The sequence below is a fragment of the Adiantum capillus-veneris genome, chromosome 19 (genome assembly GCF_014529385.1).
Source record: "Adiantum capillus-veneris isolate H3 chromosome 19, ASM1452938v2, whole genome shotgun sequence".
NCBI lineage: Eukaryota > Viridiplantae > Streptophyta > Polypodiopsida > Polypodiales > Pteridaceae > Adiantum > Adiantum capillus-veneris.
In genome coordinates, this window is record NC_140949.1 from 443622 (window position 1) to 468861 (window position 25240).

The 25240-nt window shown below is 48.1% G+C and overlaps 1 protein-coding gene across 8 annotated transcripts in view; it reads right to left on the reverse strand.

The window, feature by feature from the left end:
• The window catches only part of LOC147433447 (uncharacterized), a 128508-nt gene that overhangs the window by 11131 nt on the left and 92137 nt on the right, over positions 1-25240 (reverse strand). The gene's annotated exons all lie outside the window — the stretch shown is intronic.

Genomic DNA, 25240 nt, shown 5'->3' on the forward strand with positions numbered 1-25240 from the left:
CACCTGAAACACCTGCCGAAGATGTAATCGATTGGTCTCACAAGTCCTTTAAGCCTTTCGAAGACATTAATAAACATCCCCGCCCCTCCCGCCCCTCTCTCTCTCTCTCTCTCTCTCTCTCTCTCTCTCTCTCTCTCTCTCTCTCTCTCTCTCTCTCTCTCTCTCTCTCTCTCTCTCTCTCTCTCTTTTCGAAAAATCAGGGCTGTATATTACTGAGTACAATATGATCCCCAGTGGATTCCAAAATAGCCTATCACGCGAGGTGTACAAGCTGAATGTAAGGTTGAGAGCCACTATAGTGACAACTCGACTAGAACAATCTCATGGTGGTCGGTATGATGAGTGTAGGAGAAACCATTGTGGAGGTGCATAATGCCATGTAATCTGTCCACCTGTAAGTGTAAAGAATAGTGGAGATCGTGCCCAACGCCGAAGGAAGGCAAATCGGCGAGCCTCGGCTGCTCTGGATGTACCTGAGGAAGAATCCCACTGCCAAATGAGGGTGTGAATGATGTCCAGCCAAATGGCAGTGAGGATGTCCGGTAGGAGCTGTGGAGCCGCACTGAGAATGTGAAGACAACGAGCTTTCCAAACATTCCATAGTGCAATGCTAGTGATAACTGAGAAGATGTCATCACGTGTCTGAGGATCCCCCTGCCTAGCAATCTGTGGTATCATAGCCAAAGTCCCCTGCCGATAACCAGTCGAGGTAAGCATAAGAGCTGGATCTGTGTCTGAGCCCTCGTAGAAGAGATGAGAACCAGGAGACAGATCCCCAAGTGAGAAATCCATGTTGAACACCAGCTCTGCTAAGTAAAAAGCAAACTGATAGCCACACTACATGAGAAGACGAGCATGACCAAAGACACTGTGCAGGTGACTCAGGTAGCCGCAAAGAGCATCGAGAACATAACGGATCATGACCCATAGAAGCTAACCAAGTCCCAACTGGAAGTCCTGCATGTGCAATCATCCACAAGAAAAAAGAAATACGACGAGCCACATGTAAATCCCAAACGGCTGACCAAAACTACTGTAGATAGGCATGGGAGAGACCTGAACGTAACCAGAAACGCCCATACGAGTGGGCTGCTCTGGGTGCTGTCTCATCAATGCGGATCTTCCAATTATAACTGTGTACTCAAAGAATGATACATGTACACCGTTGGGGTTAGATTGAGGCCAATGCCACTCTCCTGGGTCCCAATAAAGCTGAGATAGGGCACGACCCTCCCACACCCAAAGCCTCCAAAGTGCAGCATCAGCGGAAGCGAAACGGGGGTCAACACAACGACGCTTCCCGCGGGAGCCAACTACTCGTATGGCCTCCCATCGAGCTCCGCTGTAGAGAAGGTGCAGAGAGGTGGTAGCATATGTCAATTTAGCATGCATCCCCAAAGAGTAGGCAGTATCAACTGTGAACAGCATGGTGTCCAAACGAACTAATAAGAGAGTGCTCTGAGCAAAGAGGCCTTCCCAACCACAATGTGGAGGCATCTGAACCGTGCCTCGCATGACTGCGTCCCAGTGTGATGGAATGGCGGAGTCAATCTCAAGCAGTCTGTCTCTTACCCCGCGACCAATGTCATAATGTTCTTCCACAAAATCTGCATCCAGCATACGTGTCTCATGAAACAACCGCATAGAGGCAGCAGGGCCAGTATCCCAAGCAGCCCAATCAATGTGAGTCCTCTCTCCAAGCTGACGGGGTGGGTTAACCAAAGAATCAAGAACTGCATCATTCCAAATGAGAGGCTGGCGCTCAATCTCCTCACGGCATGAGAGAGGTGAGCGTATGATAGCTCGTCGCATGGATACCCAAATCTGAAGGAGCGATCGTATGAAGGGCGAGAGAGTGTTGGTGCACAAGGGGGCATCCGTAAAGAGAAAACGATACCCTGTTTGCCAAGTATGGCCATCTCTGGTGCCGAGGCGTGGAATCGCTGTGGAAAGAGCGGCTTGAAGAAGCATCTTCCAAGGTTCTTGGCCTGGGAAAAGACCACGAACAATAAGCTTGGTAAGAAGGGTGCGACTCTGTAATTCTGGATCAATAATGCCAAGGCCACCCGCTGACCTAGGGCGAATAATCGTGGACCAGCGAACTCGAGCACGAGTATCAATAGTCCCATCTGTGCCACTCCATAAAAAGTTCCGCACGAGTCTACGGAGCTGAGCTATCACACCAGAATGTAGCATCCAACAGGAGGCCGTATACCATACTGTGGCCAGAATGACCTGGTTGGCAACCAATGCACGGCCAGCCAACGACAGATGACGTGAAGACCAATGACATAGCTTCCTGCGAATAGACTGTAGTACGGGTGCAAACTGTTGCTGTGAAGAAACGTCAAATCCAACCTGAAAACCCAAATATCTGCATGTCTGACCTGGCTACAGCCATGTGAAACCATCAGTTACCCCCCAAGTAGGTATGTCATCACTGCCAACTAGTAATCCATAGGATTTATGCATGCGGGGTGGGTTGCGGGCGAGGACGGAAGGAATGGTTACGACCTACTGTTTGCCATGCAGTCTCAGTAGGAACTGAATCAGAGGGAGGAACATGGAGGGTTGAAGCTCTGGGAGCACCCGTAGGCTGCGGAGGTGCGCGAGCAGTAGTAGTAGGAACCTACTATGGACGCTGACCACGTGGCTGAGCATGGGTGCCACGAACCGGTTGTTGTTGTCGTCGATGGCGTGGCTGAGTGGGGCAATCGCGTGCCAAGTGTCCCATCTGGTGACAACGTAGGCACTGTCCTGGGCGGCCAGTGACTACCATTCGGCAAGAGTAGTCGCGATCACGAACAGCCACACTAACTGTATCTGGTAATGAAGTATCCCCAAACACCAGGACCTGAATGCAAGGTGGGCCAGATGAGAAGATGCAGGATCCTGGAACTACTGTGACAAAATGAGCAGCAATCATCTGAAGGAGATGCTCATCAATAAAATGGAGAGGCATATCCGAGAAGGAGAGCGTCAGAGGGAATCTGGGAATAAGATGTCGACTGTCAAACTCCTCAATGGTAAACTCACGATACCACCTCGTCAGGTATATCATTCTGCGATCAGAGAGTATCGGAGAGCGAGCTAGGAGAGCTGAGGCAGTGGCGGGATCTGAAAGACGTACCATGAATATACCTCTACCAAGGAATGTAAGCTCCGAGACCCGTCCCTGGGTGGTGCCCAGTGCAGTTTGACACCAATCACGTATAGAAGAGCGAGGTGGAGACTGTCCAATCATCCGGCCAACCAAGGCATGCTGTGCCAAGTGCTGAATTTTGGAGTCAATGCGTGTCAACAGGTCACCAGTACAATCCACGCAACAGGCAAGTGGTGATGGAGCGCCGTGTGTAGCACTCAAGACCGGCGAAGCCGCCATGAAGAATGGGCGAGACTAGCGAACGGAAAAAGCAAAACCCCAAGTGAAGCTTGGATTATTTCTCTCTCTCGCTTTTTCGCTCGTTCTTTCCCTCCCTTGTAAGCAATAGAAGGATGCTTAAAGTGAACGCTGAAACAGGTAGGGTTGAGGGCTGTTGGGGTTTCGGGAATTTAGGGTTTCTCGGGATTAGGGTTTTTTCGGAATTAGGGTTTTTCGAAATTAGGGTTTGCAGGTGGAGGTTGGTAGGGTTAGGGTTCCACGGAAGTAAGGGTTTGAAGAGGCGAGCTGTGACGTGCAGTGTAGGCAAGCTGGGACACGCAGTCTGTGACGCGTAGGCTGGGACGCGCAGAGCAGGCAAGCTGTGACGCACAGGCAGGGGAGCGCGCAGCGGCAGGCAGGCTGCAGGCAAGGATTGCGCGAGAGGCTGCAGGTAGGTCAGGCAGTAGTGAGCAGGTCGGAAAGGTCACGCAGGTCGCAGGTCTCTCTCTCTCTCTCTCTCTCTCTCTCTCTCTCTCTCTCTCTCTCTCTCTCTCTCTCTCTCTCTCTCTCTCTCTCTCTCTCTCTCTCTCTCTCTCTCTCTCTCTCTCTCTCTCTCTCTCTCTCTCTCTCACATTGGATGCACCATCTCTCACTCTTACACAGTCAAAGATCACTAAGCTCATCCACCAAGACCTGACCAGCTAGACACCAGGAGGACATGGATACAACCAACACAGGAATTGGGCACGAAGATGGCTTTCTACAGAGACCACCTTCTCCAGCTTACGGAAGATGGTTTTGTGGCGAGACCCAGATACATGGATACCCAATAGTCTCATGGGATACGATGTGCTATTCGCCAGGTACGCACATCTTCTCACCAGCTGCGGATTGAGACTGGGAGATACAGCGGAGTACAAGCAAAGGCCAGGACATGCCCCTTGTGTGACATGGAACCTGAGTCAAAGCTGCATTATAAATGCCGCTCCCCGTCTACTACGAGATACGAGGCCGCTTCCATTGCTTGTTCAGAGAGGGTTTTGGACCACTCTCAAGAGTCATGGGATACGAAGATCAGAGATGCCTGGGTTTGTTCTTGCTCGAGCTGCGCAGACACAGAGATAGCCTGATGAATGGCGAGGCTAGCCAGTCTCAAAGACAGATCACAGACTTCTTCAGAGCAGACACGGGACAGCCTCAAGAACCACTCCCACAGCAGAGCTCCCCCTCGTCCCACACCAGAGGCACACTGATCGACCGAGCGATTGAACTGGGGAGATCTAGGCGCCCACGACTGCGGAGGACTACACAACATCGACGAAGGCTACATCAGAAGATTCGGAGCACGTTGGCCAGGCATGCACGATGCCCAGTCAGACTACTAACCATAGAGGAAATTGATGAGATTCGCCAACGACCAATGCTAGATCTCTTGTGATTCAGCTATCCCAACAAGCCGCCCATTTTTTGCTTAGTTTTTGCTTAGTTACTTAGTTTTTTGCGTAGTTCACATCGACCAATCTAGGATCCCATAGTATATATCTTTGTTTTGTACTGTCGCTTTGTTATTTTGTTACTCTGACTTTGTATCAGATACACCACCTGATAACTTTCTGGTTACATAGGTCACTATGGCCTTTTGAAGACGTTAATATAACATTTCATTTCATTTCTCTCTCTCTCTCTCTCTCTCTCTCTCTCTCTCTCTCTCTCTCTCTCTCTCTCTCTCTCTCTCTCTCTCTCTCTCTCTCTCTCTCTCTCTCTCTCTCTCTCTCTCTCTCTCTCTCTCTCTCTCTCTCTCTCTCTCTCTCTCTCTCTCTCTCTCTCTCTGTGGAGCGCGCAGGTGAGTAGATTCGTCCTCTCTCAGGTCAGGACCGCGCAGGTTCGTCGTCTCAACAACGCGCAGGTGAGCAGGTTCGTCCTCTCTCAGGTAAGCAACGCACAGATGAGTGCCATCGGCAACGCGCAGGTGAGTAGGTTCGTCCTCTCTCAGGTGAGCAGTGCGTAGGTGTGTGCCATTGGCAGCGCTTAGGTTCTCTCGCTCAGGACACAAGAAAACGTTGATGAAGCAGAGAAATGGATTGAGGATGCGAAGAAAGGGAAGGCCCACATCACCGAGACCACACCTACCTGCACCATTATTAATATGACCATTGAGGAAGAGCAGAAAAGGAAGAATCGGGCTCTGCATGTGCGGGTCACAGGAGTCAAAGACAAAGAGAATGTAGCTGAAGAAGTGAAGGAACTGCTACAACGCATGGGCATCACAAAGCCTACTCACACAGGTGCATGGAGAGTGGGCAAGAAAGGAATCGATGAGAAGGGAAACGTAAAGGATAGGGCACTTATTCTCCGCTTCCCGAATATAGAAATTAAGGAAAGAATTTCTAAAGAAGAGGCCAACTCTTAAGAAAACCGGTATTTTCCTGGGAGATGACCTTACATTGGCACAAGTGGCACACATGCAAGAGTTGATGCCAGAGATCAGGGCAGCAAGAGAAAAGGGGAAAATCGCCTTTTATAGAGGAGGGAAAGTAGTGGTTCTGGAAAAGCGCTCATCATGACGGTGCGAGACCTATGGGGCGACGCTCCGGATAGCCTCTTGGAATTGTAATGGATCATATAGGCTAGATGTAGGTGCCTTTGAAGACAGCTTTAGCGACAGAGACATAGTTTTCTACTCAGAGACACACCAGATACCCGGACAGCTTAGACCACATGTGAAGGGTTATTTATGGCAAACAACTGGACGACCAGACAAGCGATCTCTACGAGGTAGCCGGGGTTCAGGAGGAGTAGCAATCTTATTTAAAGAGGACCTGAAACCACTATTATAGATTATCGGGAAAGATGAGCAAGCAAGGTATATGTGGGTGAGAATGAGAGTCGAGACAGGTAGATTTCTATATATCGCTATATGCTACTTCCCTCCATGTACATCAATCTACTCCTCACCTAAAGGACAGTCCCCTTTCTCCATATTGAATAATGACATATGGGAGTTCTCTAGAGATGGAGACATCGTTCTCTTAGGAGGCTTTAATGCCAGAACGGCCAACTCTGAAGCAATATTCTATGATACTTCTGAGGAAATGCTCAGAGAAGTGGATTTATCACAAAGGGGGCTTACTAGAAACTCACAGGATAAAGAACACACTGAATATGGGAGACATCTCATGGAGATGGCAACTATACATGGTTTGGCCATACTTAATCGTATAGAGAATTTCCCTTTATATGGGGGATTCACTTGCTTCCCGCACAGGCATGGGGCGAGTACAGTGGATTATGTCATGACTTCACCAAGCTTTATTTCTAGTATCGAGGACTTTAAGGTGGGACCCAGACCGGTTGGGATTGCAGTGGATCAATCTCCTTACAATACAATGCCTCTCAAGTACAAAGGAAGAGAGGATCTGAAGAGAGGATCTGGGAACATGCCTCAAAACACTAGGTATGATAAGGAATGCAAAGAGACGAGAACCCAGGTCCAGAAAGAGCTTACACTTGGGATCATCACATATAAGCAGTCTCGGATTGCTCTTCGGCGTATAGTACGTCGCAAGAAAAGGGCATTTTTAGCAAAACTGGAGAAGGATTTATATCAGCTCTTCTTGAGTCAGCACTCACTTGAGTGCCTGGCGTTTATTTCACGAGCACTCACCGCCTCCGACAATCACTACTCCTGAGATTTGGGGTCAATATGTAACATCATTATATACAGTATCTGAACAGCCTCCATTACCAGATACGCTAGAGCCATGCCCTGCTACTAGTACTTTCTTTACTACGAAAATGGTGAAAAAAGCCATTGATAAGATGAAGACAAGAAGAGCCTATGATCATGATGGTTTAGTAGCAGAACATCTGATCCATGCCAGGGATCTACTTTCAGAAGTCCTTGCTCGTCTGTTTAATCGGGTCATGTGTGAAGGATTACCTGAATCTTGGAAATTATCTACTATCGTACCTATTTTCGAGTTAGGGGATCCTATGATACCGGGGAACTACCGAACGATTATGGTAGGTCACACATTGACCCGACTGTACGCATCCATTCTTGAACAAAAATTGAGTAGATGGGCAGAGAATGAGGGCATAATGGCGACAAGACAAGCTGGATTCAGGAGGGGTTATTCCACTTTAGATCATATTCTTACGCTCAGAACCATTATTAAGGAAGGAAGAGCAAGCGGGAGAAGGATGTATTGTTGCTTTGTGGATTTTCGGAATGCTTTTGATACAGTACCAAGGGCCAGATTGATGCGCAGGATGCAAGAGTTAGGGGTCTCCAAATAGATTATTTGGGGGATCATGGCCTTATACGGGTCAATAACTGGTTATGTACGTACTCCAGATGGGGATTCCGACATTGTTCATTCCACCGTTGGAGTAAAGCAGGGATGCCCACTGTCCCCTACTTTATTTGGTATGTACATAGATGAGGTATCGGATTACATTGATAGAGAGGGTGACAGAGGTGCTCATCTTGCAGGGTCATGGATCCCTTTATTGTTGTATGCAGATGATATTGTATTGATAGTAGAATCACCAAATGGAATGCAGAGGCAGCTAGATGCATTACATAAATTCGCGGAGGACAGTGGACTGTCGCTAAACTTGGGTAAAACCAAAGTTATGGTGTTTAACACCACACCGCAGTGGGTTAGGAGATCGGCACCTACATTTGCATATGCCCAGGATACAGTAGAGTACACAGATGTATACACATACCTTGGTGTGGTATTTGCAAGACCGAAGGTTATTCTTAAGAAAGCAGCGGATGCTAGATTGTCCAGAGCCTCTGCGGCCCTGGGAGGGTTGGAGAGGATGTGTTCACAAGTGTAGTTTCAAGAACCACGAACAAAACTTTGGCTCTTTGATACTGTGGTGGCTTCGGCTATGCTTTATGGGGTCCAAATTTGCGGACCATCTGTGGATCAGGATAATTGGAAGTCAGTGGAGAGACCTTTGGTATCTATGATTTCCCGAATGATTAGAGCCAAGGGCTCCGTACCACACGCGATTACCAGAGCGGAACTAGCGGCCCCTCCGATAGAAATTGAAGCTCTTAGCAAATCAGTGTCCTTTATACATGGTTTGTGGGATACAAATAATTGCCGATATACTAGACTAGCCCTCGAATCCTCTCGACAATTAGCAATGAAAGGGGATACATCATGCTAGTATGCGCAATTGTCCTCGTGGTTTCAGAGACACGGGTTCAGTATGGAAAGATTACCCGCCTTCCAGTACTCTCTTGTGGCTCCATCACTAGCAATTACACGAACGGAGATTAATAAAATCATCCGTCAGGATCTTATACAGTTGGATACTAAGATGACATGGGTAGACCCTACACAAGAATTGGGCACGAAGATGGCCGACTACAAAGAAAACTTCTTACAGCTATCTGAAGATGGTTTTGTGATTCGCCCGAGCTACATGGATACCCACCTATCTCATGGTTTGAGATGTGCTATTGGTCAGATTCATACATCCTCACACCATCTGGAAATTGAATTGGGCAAATTTAGGGGAATCCCACCTGAAAGCAGAATTTGCAAGTTATGCGGAACGGAGCCGGAGACAGAATTACACTACATATGCCATTGCACCGTATACTATGAGATACGTGGGCGTTTCCATTGCCTATTTAAAGAAATCTTTGGACCTCTAGATAGAGTCATGCAATACCAAGATCAAAGATGCTTAGGCTTGTACTACTGGAACTACATTGGCACAGGGATAATCTAATGAGAAGACAAAGAGCACTACAGCCTCAGAGGGAGATCATAGATTTCTTCGGATCAAGAGAAGCAGGAGTGGAAGGAGAAGCAAGAGGCCAGCAGCCAGCACAAAGGAGTACCCACATTCATACCAAAGGACCCCTCATTGACAGGGCGATTGAGCTTCGGAAATCGAGATGACCACGACCGAGATGCAGAAGCACACTTCACCGGAGGAGATTGAGACTGGCAGATTCAGAGGGACACTCGCAGATAGCAGGATATGCCACTTATGCCATCTAGAGCCAGAGACAGAAGTACATTACATATGTCATTGCACGATGTACTATGAGAGGCCATTTTCATTGTCTATTCAGAGAAGGTTTTGGGCCTCTATCTAGGGTCATGAGTTATGAGGATCAAAGATGTCTTGGGCTATATCTACTTGAGTTACACAGGCATAGAGAAACTTTACTGAGGAGAGCTGAAGAGAGACAACCCCAGAGACAGATCACAGATTTCTTTACACTAGATATTGTACACCCAGAAGAATAGACAGAGGAGCAACCAAGAGTGGAGAGGTCTACCCGCACTACTGGCATTCTCATAGACCGAACATTGGAGCTAGGGAGATCTAGATGACCCCGATGGAGAAGAGGAGCTACACAGTTTCGAAGGAGGCTACAGCAAAGGATTCGAGCCATACTCTTTCGTCGTCCAGAGTGCAGATGAAGATGGATCTCTACTCCCCTCCCATATTGTCTTCACATTGTACTGCTTAGTTTAGGATCCCGCAGTATTTATATTTTGTTATCCTAGTTTAACTTATTTTGTTAATCTGACTTTGTATCAGATACACCTCATTGTAACTTTCTGGTCTCATAGGTCACTTTGGCCTTTTGAAGGCGTTAATATAACATTTCATCTCTCTCTCTCTCTCTCTCTCTCTCTCTCTCTCTCTCTCTCTCTCTCTCTCTCTCTCTCTCTCTCTCTCTCTCTCTCTCTCTCTCTCTCTCTATTGTTCTCCCCAAGTGCCCACTGCAAGACCAGCATGATTAACCATCCAAAGGAACAATACAATCCTGCGGGCAATCCTGAGTCTCCATAGTGAAGCCCAATACTGATGCAAGAAAGCATCAGATAGTCCCGAGTGTAACCACAAGCCCAATCTGGTGGGTCTCTGCATCTGTCTTCGTAACAGGCTACATCGGCCAATCCTGACTAAGTACTCAAAAAAGGAGAGGGGAGCCTGGCCAGCCTCCAACGCAAGCCAAAGCCACTCACTAGGGTCCCAAGCAAGCTGTGAGAGTTGGCGGCTCTCTCTCTCTCTCTCTCTCTCTCTCTCTCTCTCTCTCTCTCTCTCTCTCTCTCTCTCTCTCTCTCTCTCTCTCTCTCTCTCTCTCTCTCTCTCTCTCTCTCTCTCTCTCTCTCTCTCTCTCTCTCTCTCTCTCTCTCTCTCTCTCTCTCTGTGCGGAAAGCACTGCCCACAGAAAAGCAAAAAGAAAAATCACAAAGCCGATTCTCCTACAAGTGCTAGAACAGGAGCAGGCTAGGACATTGGGCGCAAGGCCCCCCATTATTTTGGTTTTAAGGCTGACGCCCGCAGTGGGCTGTGGTTGTACCTTTACCCGCAGTGGAATGCTTGATGCGGATGTATGCCTGATGCGGGAGACAATGTATGCATAGTGTGGATGCATATGTGCACTTAGTGGCTCTTTTCCAGACAGTGATTAAGCATGAGGAAGCTGGGTGATAAAGCCGACCCCCTAGAGGATGCCATTCAAAAGTGCAAAGACGAAATGACGGAGACTATTACCAAGATGAACAGGAATCTATTGGGCACAATAAAAATGCTGGAAGGACGCCTTCTGATCCAAGAAAGCAGGATAAACGCACTGGGAGACCGAGTGACGACTCAGGGCGAAGAGATTGCGTCACTCAAGAAAGATCTCGCCGAAGCACGATCGAGCAACACACTGGAAGAGGGCGAATTGCGACCCTCAGTAATCGAAGAAATCAACACTATCAAGGAGCAAGTACGGGCCATTAAAGAGGGAGAAGAGCAACACAAAGAGATGATGACTTCTTGGGTGGATGTTCTTACCAAAACTCAGCAGAAGGCGGATGAAGCCGAGAAATGGATCGAGGTGGCAAAGAAAGGAAAAGGCAAGGAGATAACGTCCACGTCCACACCCACTATCATTAATCAGACACTAGAGGAGGAGCAAAGAAGACGTGTGCACGCTTTACATGTGAGAATTTGCGGTCTTAAAGACAAAGGCAATGTGGACGAAGAGGTAAAAGAACTCATGGCCTTGATGGGGGTTCATGAGCCGACGCACACAAGAGCTTCGAGAGTGGGCAACATAAAGAAAAATGGAAGCAATGGGGAAACCTCGAAAGAAAGGGCACTCATCCTCCGTTTTCCCTCCATGGAAGCGAAGAAGTCCTTCTTGAAGAAAAGGCCAACTCTTAAAGAGACGGGCATTTTTCTCGGGGATGATCTTACCCTCTCGCAGATCGCTCATATGCAGGAAGTAATGCCGGAGATTAGAGCGGCAAGGGGAAAAGGCAAGATTGCCTTTTACCAAGATGGAAGAGTAGTAATACTGGAGCGACTCTCCACATGACGGTGCGAGACTTATGGGACCACACTCAAAGTGGCTGCCGGGAACTGTAATGGATCCATGCGTCTAGATGTGGGTGCTTTTGAGGATAGCTTTACTGGAAGAGACATCATCTTCTACTCTGAGACACACCAAGCCCCTGGGCAATCCATGCCTCACATCAGTGGATACAGATGGGAGACAGCTTAAAGATAGAAGACACGCTCAGAACACAGAGGATGGGGCTCGAGGGGAGTGGCAGTGTTATTTAGAGAGGATTTGCAGCCATTGATACATATAGCCCGCAGGGATGAGCAGGCTAGGTACATGTGGGTGAGATTGAAAGCAGAGACAGGCAGATATCTCTACATTGCTATTTGCTACTTTCCCCCGAGTACGTCGGGCTATGCATCACCCAGAAGACAGTCCCCCTTTTCTATTTTGGATGATGACATATGGGAGTTCTCTAGAGATGGTGACATTATCATTCTAGGGGACTTCAATGCTAGGACTGCGCATCACCAGACAGTGTTTTATGATACTTCAGAGGAGACGCTGAGAGAGGTAGATGTTGTAGAGACGGGCCTGTCCAGACTATCACACGATACTGAGTATGGACGACAACTGATAGACATGGGCATCGCACATGAACTGGCCTTCTTGAATGGCCTACAGAGGTTTCTTGCTTCGGGAGGCTTTACATGCTTCCCACACAGACATGGAGCCAGCACAGTGGACTATGTCATGGCACAACCAAGCCTCATCTCTAGTATTCAGGACTCACGGTTGGACCCAGACCTGTTGGTGTGGCAGTGGATAATGCTCTTGTATCGTAGACCATTTCTTTTCAGTTTAGTGTAGCACACAGGCTACGGGCAGCACCCCCTACTCGCTATACCTTCACGTGGGAGACGGACTCTGTATACATAGATGGGATCTACAGACGCCTGTGCATAGAGGAGCCAGGGCGACCTCTGGAGGAGCTTACTACTATACTGACACCGACACTACATGATGCAGCAGCAGAGGTATACCCACATACCCAGCCTCAACAGAAACGCCGTTCAGGGAGCATGCCCCAGAACAGTTGGTATGATGAGGAATGCTAGGACACTAGAGCTAGACTTCAAAGGGAGGTGCTTCTGGGGAACATCACTCATAGGCAGTCACAGATTGACTTCCGATGCCTAGTGCGGCGGAAGAAGAGGGCATTTCTAGCTCGCCTAGAGCAGGATCTATACCAGCTATTCTTGAGTCAAGACTCACGTGAGGCGTGGAGGCTCTTCCATGAACACTTCCCCCCCCCCCCCCCCCCCCCCCCCCCCGCCATCACTTCTACAGAGGTCTAGGGCCAGTATGCATCATCTTTGTACACAGTTCCTGAGCAGCCCCCCCTTCCCGAAGCCTAGCGTGGAGAGAAGGTAACTGCCAACACTACTTAATAATGGACAATGGGTGTTAAAGATCTCTCTCTCTCTCTCTCTCTCTCTCTCTCTCTCTCTCTCTCTCTCTCTCTCTCTCTCTCTCTCTCTCTCTCTCTCTCTCTCTCTCTCTCTCTCTCTCTCTCTCTCTCTCTCTCTCTCTCTCTCTTTCTTTTTGCAAGACAGCAACACCACAGTGTTCAGCACGGAGTTCCTAGCGTTTCCTTCGCGAAGAACTATTGCATCAGCATCTGTCTGTTAGCCCACTGTTGCATTAGCATATTGCATTAGGTTCGTGCAACCGAAAGTAAATACCATTCCGGCAACGGAGTGGGGGGCCCTTGGAGGGGGGTCTGGGACCCCATCTAGTGTATGTCTTCTGCGAAATGTTAAGTGAGCCCGATACATCTCTTGAACAACAAAACATGGAAGCAATCTCCTCTGCACAGGACCTTGCACAGAACACGGAAGCCGTCGATGTCTCACCTGTTTGCAAGTCGCGTGCAAAGGCAACCTTCATGCTCACGAACAAGCAAAAGGCGCAGATGGTGAGGGAAATGAAGGAGTGGAAAACAGAGATGGAAGGATGGTGGAAGGAGAAGGCCAACCTCCTTCAGATAGTCTTCAATGAAGGCGCACAGTGGAAGAAGGAGAAAGAGAGCCTTAACGTAGAAATACAGACACTCAAAGAAGAAGTCTCAGCCCTCAAACAAAAGAACCCAAACGCCGAGATACGGACACTTAAAAAAGAAGTCTCAGCCCTTAAACAAGAGCTTGCTGATACAGTAAGCAGTGGACTAGAGGAAGGCGAATTTCAGCCCTCGGTAATAGATGAAATCAAGGAAATCAAGGAATAGGTAAGGATGATCACAGAGGAAGAAAGACTGAGTGTGGCAAAGACAGCTTCATGGGCGGAGATAATAACTAGGACACAGAAAAAGGCGGACAAGGCAGAAAAATGGATTGAGGTCGCCAAGAAAGGGAAAGGTCAAGAAACCCCTTGTACACCGACACTTATCAACATGACCCTCGAAGAGGAACAAAGAAGGCGGATGCGAGCACTACATGTGAGAGTGACCGGTCTCAAGGACATAAACAATGTGGAGAAAGAGGTCACAAGCCTTACATCCATGATGGGGATGGAGAAGCCTTTTGCACACAAAGGCGTGGAGGGTTGGTAAGAAAAGTGATGATGCACGGGAGAGTCTTCAAAGGAGAGAGCTCTCATACTACGCTTCCCCTCTCTAGAAGAGAAGAAGCAATTCTTGAGGAAGAGGCCTACTCTCAAAAAGACAGGTATTTTCCTCAGTGATGACCTGACTCTCTCACAACTCGCACATATGAGAGAGGTAATGCCAGAGATTACAATGGCAAGGGAGAAGGGAAAGATAGCCTTTTACAGAGATGGACGGGTGGTGATTTTAGAGCGGCGCACTGCATGACGGTGCCAGACCTATGGAACCACACTGAAGATAGCTACCTAGAATTGTAATGGGTCTATGAGGTTGGACGTGGGTGCATTTGAGGACAGTTTCAAAGACAAGTATATCGTATTCTTCTCAGAGACTCATCAGGCCCTTGGACAAGTGATGCCACATGTGGTGGGATACAGATGGGAGACAGCTCACAGGACAAATGCAAGATCTGAGCATGGGAGTAGAGGTTCAGGAAAAGTAGCAGTGCTATTCAGAAAGGAACTACAACCATTATTGCATATTGTACGAAGAGATGATCATGCTAGATTTCTGTGGGTGAGACTGAGAGCTGACATAGGTCGATTCCTATATATTGCTATATGTTACTTTCCTCCCAGTACATCAGTGTATGCTGCATCCAAAGGGCAGTCGCCTTTCTCTATTCTAGATGATGACATATGGGAATTTTCTAAGGATGGTGATATCATTCTGCTAGGAGACTTCAATGCCGAAACGGGAAACTCGCAGACAGTCTTCTATGACACTCCAGATGAGATGCTTAGAGAGCTGGATGTGGGTGAGTTGAGACTTGACAGATGCTCAGATGACAGAGAGCAGACGGAGTATGGGAGATACCTCATGGAAATGACGACTGCACATGGATTAGCCATACTAAATGGCTTACAGCAAGTTGCTGGAGCAGCCGGTTTGTCCCCTGCATTCAAGATTTCACAGTGGGAGCCAGGCCAATGGGCATAGCAGTAGATCATGCTCTCTTGACACTGTCCGTTAAATTTCAGTATAGTACAACCCAAACATCAGGAGGCCAGTCACACATCTGCTATACATTTACACCAGAGATTGATTTCGTTTATACAGAGGACATCTGGGACCATCTTTTGGAAGGCACAGTTGGCACAAATGGTACAGACCTCTCAGTGGAGTAGTGCACCACTCTACTGACTGAGACACTACATGGGGCTGCATCAATGGCATACCCACACACTCAGCCAGGCAAGAGATGACATTCTGGGAGCATGCCCCAGAATAGTTGGTATGATGAGGAGTGCAGAGAGATGAGAACCCAGCTTGAGAGGGATCTTCTTTTAGGAGTCATCACTTACAGATAGTCTCCGATTGCTTTCCGACGCCTTGTGCGACGAAAGAAGCGAGCTTACCTAGCTCAAATGAAGCGAGACTTATATCAGATGTTCTTGAGCAGGGACTCAGGAGAGGCATGGCGACTCTTCCATGGGCACTCCCCTCCCCCAGTGATTACTTCACCTGATGTGTGGGGCCAATATGCGACATCATTATATACGGTTCCTGGACAGGAACCCCTTCCAAACCCTACCAAGCCTTGCCCAGCTACGAGCACTTTCTTTACATCTGAGATGGTACAAAGGGCCATCGACAGGATGAGGACCAGGAAGGCATATGATCATGACGGTTTAGTAGCGGAGCACTTTATACATGCCAAGGATATGCTGATGGAGGTTCTCGCAGTGTTGTTCAATCGTGCCATGTGTGAGGGATTACCTGAGACTTGGACGTTGTCTAATATTGTGCCCATCTTCAAGGTTGGCGACCCTACAGAGCCTGGGAACTACCGCACTATTATGGTTGGACACACATTGGCATCGTTGTATGCATCTATTCTGGAGCAACACTTGAGTAATTGGGCAGAGGGCGAGGGTGTACGAGCAAAGGGTCATCCCGGGTTCAAGAGGGGTTTCTCCAATCTTGACCATATTCTGACACTCGAGGCCATCATTGAGGAGGGCAAAGCACATGGGAGACAGATCTACTGTAGCTTTGAGGATTTTCGCAAAGCATTTGACATGGTACCAAGAGCTCGATTGATGCGCAGATTGTAGGAGATAGGGGTGCCCATAGAGGTGATTTGGGGGATTATGGCTTTGTACACATCAGTGGTGGGACATGTACGCACTCCGGAAGGGGTATCTGATTTAGTTCACTCTACTATTGGAGTGAAACAGGGCTGCCCATTGTCTCCTACTCTCTTTGGTATGTATGTTGATGAGGTGTCTGATTACATTGACAGAGAGGGTGACAGGGGTGCCCAGCTGGCAGGGACGTCGATCCCATTGTTGCTATATGCTGATGATATTGTGCTGATATCCGACTCACCAGAAGGTATGCAACGTCATTTTGTCATCTTGTTACTCTGACTTTGTATCAGATCCACCACAATGTAACTTTCTGGTCTCATAGGTCACTTTGGCCTTTTGAAGACGTTAATATAACATTTCATTTCATCATCTCTCTCTCTCTCTCTCTCTCTCTCTCTCTCTCTCTCTCTCTCTCTCTCTCTCTCTCTCTCTCTCTCTCTCTCTCTCTCTCTCTCTCTCTCTCTCTCTCTCAGACAGATCACAGACTGCTTTAGAGCTGCCACTGGACACGCAGAGGAGTTACTACCACAGCAGAGCTCGTCGCCCTACACCAGAGACACACTGATAGACCGAGCGACTGAGCTGGTGAGATCCAGACGCCCATGACTACAGAGCACTACACAGCATCGACGGAGGCTGCATCAGAGGATTCGGATCACTTTGGCTCGACATGCACGACGCCCTGTCAAACTACTACCATGGAAGAGATTGATGAGATCCGCCAACAACCGATGCTGGATCTCCTGTGATCTGGCTATCCCAACGAGCTGTTTAGCTGCTTAGTTCTTACCTAGCAACTTAGGATTCCATAGTATTTTATTTTGTCATTTTGTCATCTTGTCATCTTGTTACTCTGACTTTCTATCAGATCCACCACATTGTAAGTTTCTGGTCTCATAGGTCATTTTGGCCTTTTGAAGACGTTAATATAACATTTCATTTCATTTCTCACACCCCCCCCCCCCCCCCCCCCCCCCCCCCCCCCAAGTGTGGTAGATTGGTTATGTCATTTCCCTCTTGAATAACAAGTCTTAAGTTGAACTCTCGTCGGATAGATCTTTAAGGTCTCTTGGAATAGTTTCCTACGACGTTAAAATCCTCTTCTTCGCGCGCGTGTGTGTATGTGTGGGTGTGTGTGTGTGTGTGAATAAAAACAGGAAAACGGTATAACCTTTCTATCACCCAAGTGTGGTAGATTGGTTATGCCGCTTGAATAACAAGTCTTAAGTTCAACTCTCGTCGGATAGATCTTTAAGGTCTCTTGGGATAGTTTCCTACGACGTTAAAATCCTCTTATTTGCGCGCGCGCGTGTGTGTGTGTGTGTGTGTGTGTGTGTGTGTGTGTGTGTGTGTGTGTGTGTGTGTGTGTGTGTGTGTGTGTGTGTGTGTGTGTGTGTGTGTGTGTTAGTAAAAAGAGGAAAACAGTATAACCTTTCTATCACCCAAGTGTGGTAGATTGGTTATGTCATTTCCCTCTTGAATAACAGGTCTTAAATTCAACTCTCGTCGGATAGATCTTTAAGGTCTCTTGGGATAGTTTCCTACGACGTTAAAATCCTCTTCTTCTTCTTCTTCTTCTTCTTCTCTCTCTCTCTCTCTCTCTCTCTCTCTCTCTCTCTCTCTCTCTCTCTCTCTCTCTCTCTGAAAGAGGTTGGATGGTTTCCATTTCATTAAAACTGTAAAATACATCATCATCACGGCCTGTGGCCAATATACAAGGATGAACTGGAGTAAAAACCCCCAAGAAATATACAAGGTAACTTCTTAAGGAAAAAACTCCAGAGACTCATAACACAAGCACAACAGAGTACACAAAAAGGCTGCAACAAAATCAGCATCGTCTTGTTGTCTATAACGGGATGGCACAGTGGCCAGCTTCAGGCAGCCTCATATGTATACCACACGGAGTTCCTGGTGGAGGGGGGAGTACAGTGGATTATATCCTAGGACCCCGAGAGGCATCTCTCTTCCTTAGTTCTTTCACCATCCCGTCCATATTCATTGGAGCGGACCACACATATCTCTCCCTCTCTTTCAGGGGTGATGCTCCCTCACACACCTATTACAGCCACACCACACCACCATCCACTTCACTCATGAGCTAGCCACCATCTACTCAGCCATGCTAGAGACCAACCTTTGCCCACTTCTTCCATCTGCACCTTTATCGACACTTGTATCCCAGATCTCATCCGTCCTACACACAGCCGCCCTCAGTTCATTCCCCCACACTACCCACACAAGCCGTACCCCTGCCCCTGGGACTCCCCCGAACCGGTGGTATGATGATGAGTGCAGAGAGCTCTATCGCAGCTTACAGGCACAACGGACCTTGGGAGCGATCGCGCGCACACACACACACACACACACACACACACACACACACACACACAGAAATGAAATGAAATGTTATATTAACGTCTTCAAAAGGCCAAAATGACCTATGAGACCAATCAGTTACAAAATAGTGAATCTAATACCATGTCTGGGTAGAAAAGAACTAGAAGTGGAACAAAATACTACTACTACTACTACAATCTAAAACTACGTGGTTGTAGCAGCTGATACAATAGGTACCCGGTAAACTGGATGTAGCAGTGTGTGAAACAAAGATGGAAGAAATGGTGAGGATCCATCCTCATCTGCACTCTGGATGTCGAGAGAGTATGGCTCGAATCTTCTGTTGTAGTCTCCGTCGATGCTGTGTAGCTCCTCTCCTCAGTCGCGGTCGTCTGTATCTCTGTAGCTCCAATGCTCGGTCGATGAGAGTGCCAGTAGTGGTCGAATGAGTGTGGGACGAGCTCTGCAGTGGTGGCTGCTCCTCTGGCTGTCCCATATCTAGTGAAAAGAAATCTGTAATGTGTCTCTGGGACTGCCTCTCTCTAGCTCTCCCCAATAAAGTGTCTCTATACCTGTGTAACTCAAGTAGATATAGTCCAAGACATCTCTGATCCTCATAACTCATGACCCTAGATAGAGGACCAAAACCCTCTCTGAATAAGCAGTGGAAACGCCCCCGTATCTCATAGAACACTGTGCAATGACATATGTAGTGCAACTCTGTCTCTGGCTCTCTCTGGCATAATCGGCATATCCTGCTATCTGCTGGTATCCCTCTGAATCTACCAGTCTCAATCTCGAGCTGATGTGAGGATGTGCGTATCTGACCAATGGCACAACGCAAACCATGAGACATATGTGTGTCCATGTAGCTGGGTCGAATCACAAACCCATCTCCTGTGAGGTGGAGAAGATGCTCTCTATAGAAATCCATCTTCGTGCTCAACTCCTGAGGCGGCTCTATCCATGTCCTCCTGGTGTCGAGCTGGATCAGGTCCTGACGAATGAGTCTAGTGATCTCCACCCGTGTAAGAGACAGCGAGGGTGCCTGAAGAGAATACTGGAAAGGGGCAACCTGTCCATGGTGAAGCCATGCGTCTGAAACCATGAAGTCATCTGTGCATACCAGCATGAAGTGTCCCCCTGTAGAGCTAACTGTCTGGAAGACTCAAGGGCCAGTCTAGCATATCTGTCTCTAGTAGTATCCCATAGGCTGTGCACAAAGGACACTGATCTGGTAAGCGCCTCAATCTCCATGGGGGGGGCAGCTAGCTTTGCTCGAATGATCGCGTGAGGTACGGAGGCCTTGGCTCTAATCAATCGGGAGATCATAGATACCAAGGGCCTCTCCATACGTCTCCAACCATCCTGGCCTACAGAAGGTCCCCAAACCTGTACCCCATACATCATAGCTGAGGCTACTAAAGTATCAAAGAGCCATAACTTTGTCCGAGGTTCCTGGAACTGAACCTGCGAACACATCCTCTCCAAGCCTCCCAAGGCCGCATAAGCTCTGGTCAGTCTAGTCTCTGCTGCTCTCCCCAAAGAAAACCTCGGCCCAGTGAAGACTATCCCAAGGTAAGTGTATGCATCTGTATACTCCACAATCTCTTGACCATACGTGAAGGTCGGTGCCGATCTCCTGATCCACTGCGGTGTGGTGTTAAACACCATGACCTTGGTTTTACCAAGGTTTACAGACAATCCACTATCCTCTGCAAAACTGTGTAATGCATCCAACTGTCGCTGCATACCCTCTGGTGAGTCAGAGATCAAGACAATATCATCAGCATATAAAAACAATGGGATCCACGTCCCTACCAGCTGGGCACCTCTATCACCCTCTCTGTCAATGTAATCAGACACCTCATCAACATACATACCAAATAGAGTAGGAGACAATGGGCAACCCTGTTTCACCCCGATAGTGGAGTGAACTAAGTCAGATATCCCCTCTGGGGTGCGTACATGTCCCATCACTGATCTGTATAAAGCCATAATCCCCCAAATCAACACTGTGGGCACCCCCATCTCCTGCAGTCTGCGCATCAGTCGAGCTCTCGGTACCATGTCAAATGCTTTGCGGAAATCCACAAAGCTACAATAAATCCGTCTCCCATGTGACCTGCCCTCCTCAATGATAGCTCTGAGTGTCAGAATATGGTCAAGAGTGGAGAAACCCCTCCTGAAACCTGCCTGTCCCTTTGCCCGTACACCCTCACCCTCTGCCCAGTTACTCAACTGCTGCTCAATAATGGATGCATACAATCGTGCCAGTGTGTGTCCAACCATAATAGTGCGGTAATTTCCAGGCTCTGTAGGATCACCTGCCTTGAATATAGGCACAATAGTAGACAACCTCCAAGTCTCAGGTAATCCCTCACACATGGCACGATTGAACAACACTGCAAGAACCTCCATCAGCATATCCCTAGCATGTATAAAGTGCTCCGCTACTAGACCGTCATGATCGTAAGCCCTCCTCGTCCTCATCCTGTCAATGGCTCTCTTTACCATCTCAGTGGTAAAGAAGGTGCTCGTAGGTGGACATGGCTCTGTAGGATCTGGAAGGGGATCCTGCCCAGGAACCGTATATAACGATGTCGCATAGTGGCCCCACACATCAAGAGAAGTAATCACTGGGGGGGGGGGGGGGGGGGGGGAGTGCTCATGGAAGAGTCGTCATGCCTCGCCTGAGTCTCTACTCAAGAACAACTGATACAAGTCTCGCTCCATCTGGGCCAGGTAAGCTCGTTTCTTCTTTCGCACAAGGCGCCGGAAAGCAATCCGCGACTGTCTGTAGGTGATCACTCCTAAATGAAGATCCCTCTGAAGCTGGGCTCTCATCTCTCTGCACTCCTCATCATACCAACTATTCTGGGGCATGCTCCCAGAATGTCGCCTCCGATCCGGTTGAGTGTGTGGGTATGCCTCTGATGCTGCATCATGTAGTGACTCAGTCAGTAAAGTAGTGCACTCCTCTACTGAGAGGCCTGGAGCAACTGTGCATAGACGATCCCAGATCGCCTCTGTATAAACCGAGTCAGTCTCTGGTGTAAATGTATAACGGGTGTGTGACCTGCCTCCTGATTTCTGGGCTGTACTAAACTGAAAAGATACGGAAAGTGTCAAGAGAGCATGATCCACTGCTACGCCCACTGGTCTGGCTCCCACTGTGAAATCCTGAATACAAGGAATAAAGCTCGGCTGTGTCATAACATAGTCCACTGTACTGGCCCCATGTCTGTGTGGAAAGCATGTGAAGCCTGCTGCTCCAGGAAACCGCTGTAAGCCATTAAGTATGGCTAGCCCATGTGTAGTCGTCATCTCCGTGAGGTATCTCCCATACTCAGTCTGCTCTCTGTCATGTGAACATCTGTCAAACCAGAGAGAGAGAGAGAGAGAGAGAGAGAGCGATGAAATGTTACATTAACATCTTCAAAAGGCCAAAGTGACCTATGAGACCAGAAAGTTACAATGTTATGGATCCGATACAAAGTCAGAGTAACGAAAAATGACAAAATAAAACACTAAGGAATCCTAAACCGCTAGGTGTGAGCTAAGCAGCTATGTGTGGATGGCTAAATCACAAAAGATAGAGAGAGAGAGAGAGAGAGAGAGAGAGAGAGAGAGAGAGAGAGAGAAATGAAATGTTATATTAACGTCTTCAAAAGGCCAAAGTGACCTATGAGACTAGAAAGTTACAATGTGGTGGATCTGATAGAAACTGAGATCCACGAGAGAGAGAGAGAGAGAGAGAGAGAGAGAGAGAGAGAGAGAGAGAGAGAAATGAAATGAACTGATGGCTCTGGTGGGGGTCAACGATCAGACGCATACGAGGGCCTGGAGAGTGGGCACAATGAAAAGTGGGAGCAACAGAGAAACCTCGAAGGAAAGGACCCTCCTTCTCCGCTTCCCCTCCATGAAACCGAAGGACTTCCTGAAGAAGAGACCGACCCTAAAGAAGACTAGCATCTTTCTTGGAGATGACCTCGCCCTCTCGCAGATTGCTCATATGCAAGAAGTAATCCCAAAAATTAGAGCAGCAAGGAAAAAGGGGAAGATTGCTTTTTACAGAGATGGAAAGGTGGTGATATTGGAGCGACATCCCGCATGACGGTGCGAGACCTATGGGACCACACTAAAGATGGCAACCTGGAATTGTAACGGGTCACTTCGTCTTGATGTAGGGGCCTTTGAGGATAGCTTCACAGGGAAAGACATCATCTTCTACTCTGAGACGCATCAAGCCCCTGGGAAATCCATGCCACAGGTGAGCGGGTATAGATGGGAGACAGCGTGCAGACAAGAGACCAGATCTGAGCACCGAGGACGAGGCTCAGAAAGAATGGCAATTCTATTTAGGGAGGAGTTGCAGCCATTGATATATATAGCGCGAAAGGATGAGCATGCTAGGTACATGTGGGTGAGGCTCAGGGCAGAGACGGGCAGATACCTCTACATTGCTATTTGTTACTTTCCTCCTAGTACGTCAGTATATGCATCACCTAGGGGACAATCCCCCTTTGCCATTTTGGATAATGACATATAGGAGTTTTCTAAGGATGGTGGCATTATCATACTAGGGGATTTCAATGCTAGGACTGCCCACCACCAGACAATATTTTATGATACTTCCGAGGAAATGCTTAGGGAGTTGGACGTTACGGAGATGGGTCTATCCAAATTATCACAAGATGAGGAATACACCGAATATGGCAAATACTTGATAGATATGGGAACCGCACATAGATTTTTTTGAATGGCCTACAAAGATTTTCGAAGCTGGAGGTTTTACTTGCTTTCCACATTGACATGGTGCCAGCACAGTGGATTATGTTATGGCCCAGCCAGGTCTCATTCCATTCTTCCAAGATTTCATGGTGGGCACTAGGCCAGTTGGGGTGGCAATTGATCATGCTATCCTGTCCTTCACCCTGACGTTTCAGTTCAGCACAGCTCCATTAGGAGAGGTCCCTACACACATCCGGTATACATTCATGAGGGAGACGGACTCTGTGTATATGGATGAGATGTACATGAAGCTTTGCACCCAGGAGCAAGGACGGCCACTAGATGAACTCACTCAGATACTAACAGAGACGCTCCATGATGCAGTATCAGACGCATACCCCTACAGCCAGCCTACACGGAGATGATCTGGAGAAATGCCCCAAAATAGTTGGTATGATGAGGAGTGTAGAGAGATGAGGATCCAGTTACAGAGGGAAGTGCCCATGGGTATTACCACACATAGACAGTCACGGATTATGTTTCGCCGCCTAGTGCGACGAAAGAAAAAGGGCTTATTTGTCCCAGCTAGAGGAAGATCTTTATCAGTTATTTATAAGTCAGGACTCAGGTGAAGCATGGAGGCTATTGCATGAACATTCACCATCACCAGCGGTCACCTCCACTGAGACATGGGGGAATATGACACATCTCTCTACACAGTAGCAAGACAACCACCTCTGTCGGACCCACTAGAGACATGCTCGGAGACATGTTCTTTCTTTACTGCCGAGAGGGTAAGGAAAGCTATTGACAGGATGAAGACAAGGAGAGCTCATGATGGTCTGGTAGCAGAGCACTTCATCCATGCCAGAGATATGCTTGCAGAGCTCTTGGCTACGATGTTTAATCGAGCCATGTATGTGTAGCACGAATAGTGTGTCGTGCTCTCTACAGTGGGTGCTCCTCAGTGCAATGTGTGTGACAATCTCACTCAAGCAGACTGAAAACAAAGGAACAAATAGACAACAAATGAGCTCACAGAGACCTAACAGCAGACCACAACATATGACTCGACTATCTCAAAGAACTGATACAGACTTTGGCGTAGCAGCACACTCAGCTCCAGCCCAGGACTCACAGGTACAATGGGGTGTCGAGGGTTAGATGTGCAGGGATGGTGAAGACGTGCTATGCATATAGACTCTATGCTCTAGCAGACAACGTTGGAGAAGATGTGAAGAAGATAATACTCACCCAACAGCTACTACTCCCATGTACCACCATAAAGAGCCACCAATGGCTCATAAATGCTAGCCATCTAAGTCTATCTCCAGACTGAGTGGAGGTGGTGACCTGGCCACCATGTCCACTAGAACAATCCGTATCTCTGCTACCACGTGTCATTGCCCAGCCCAGAGAGTCCGTCCAGTGTGAACCAACCTAGACCAACTGTACTAACTGTGTCCTGTGAAAGTGACACTGTAGCCTGCTACAGGTTGCCTGCCACAACACCGCTCACCGTCTCGATGAGAGGAATTCTGAAAACACTGTGAAAGAAAACCACTAGGTACCGCATCCGTATATCTCTCCTGAAGCAGGTGCTAGGCCCAACCATGACCTTACATGCCTCAAAACTGGGGTTAAAAACACTGCATTGCTTACAAGCGCCTTAAGCCGTTGAATAGGCAGGAACCCAGTATGATTGCATAGTCCAAGAATCC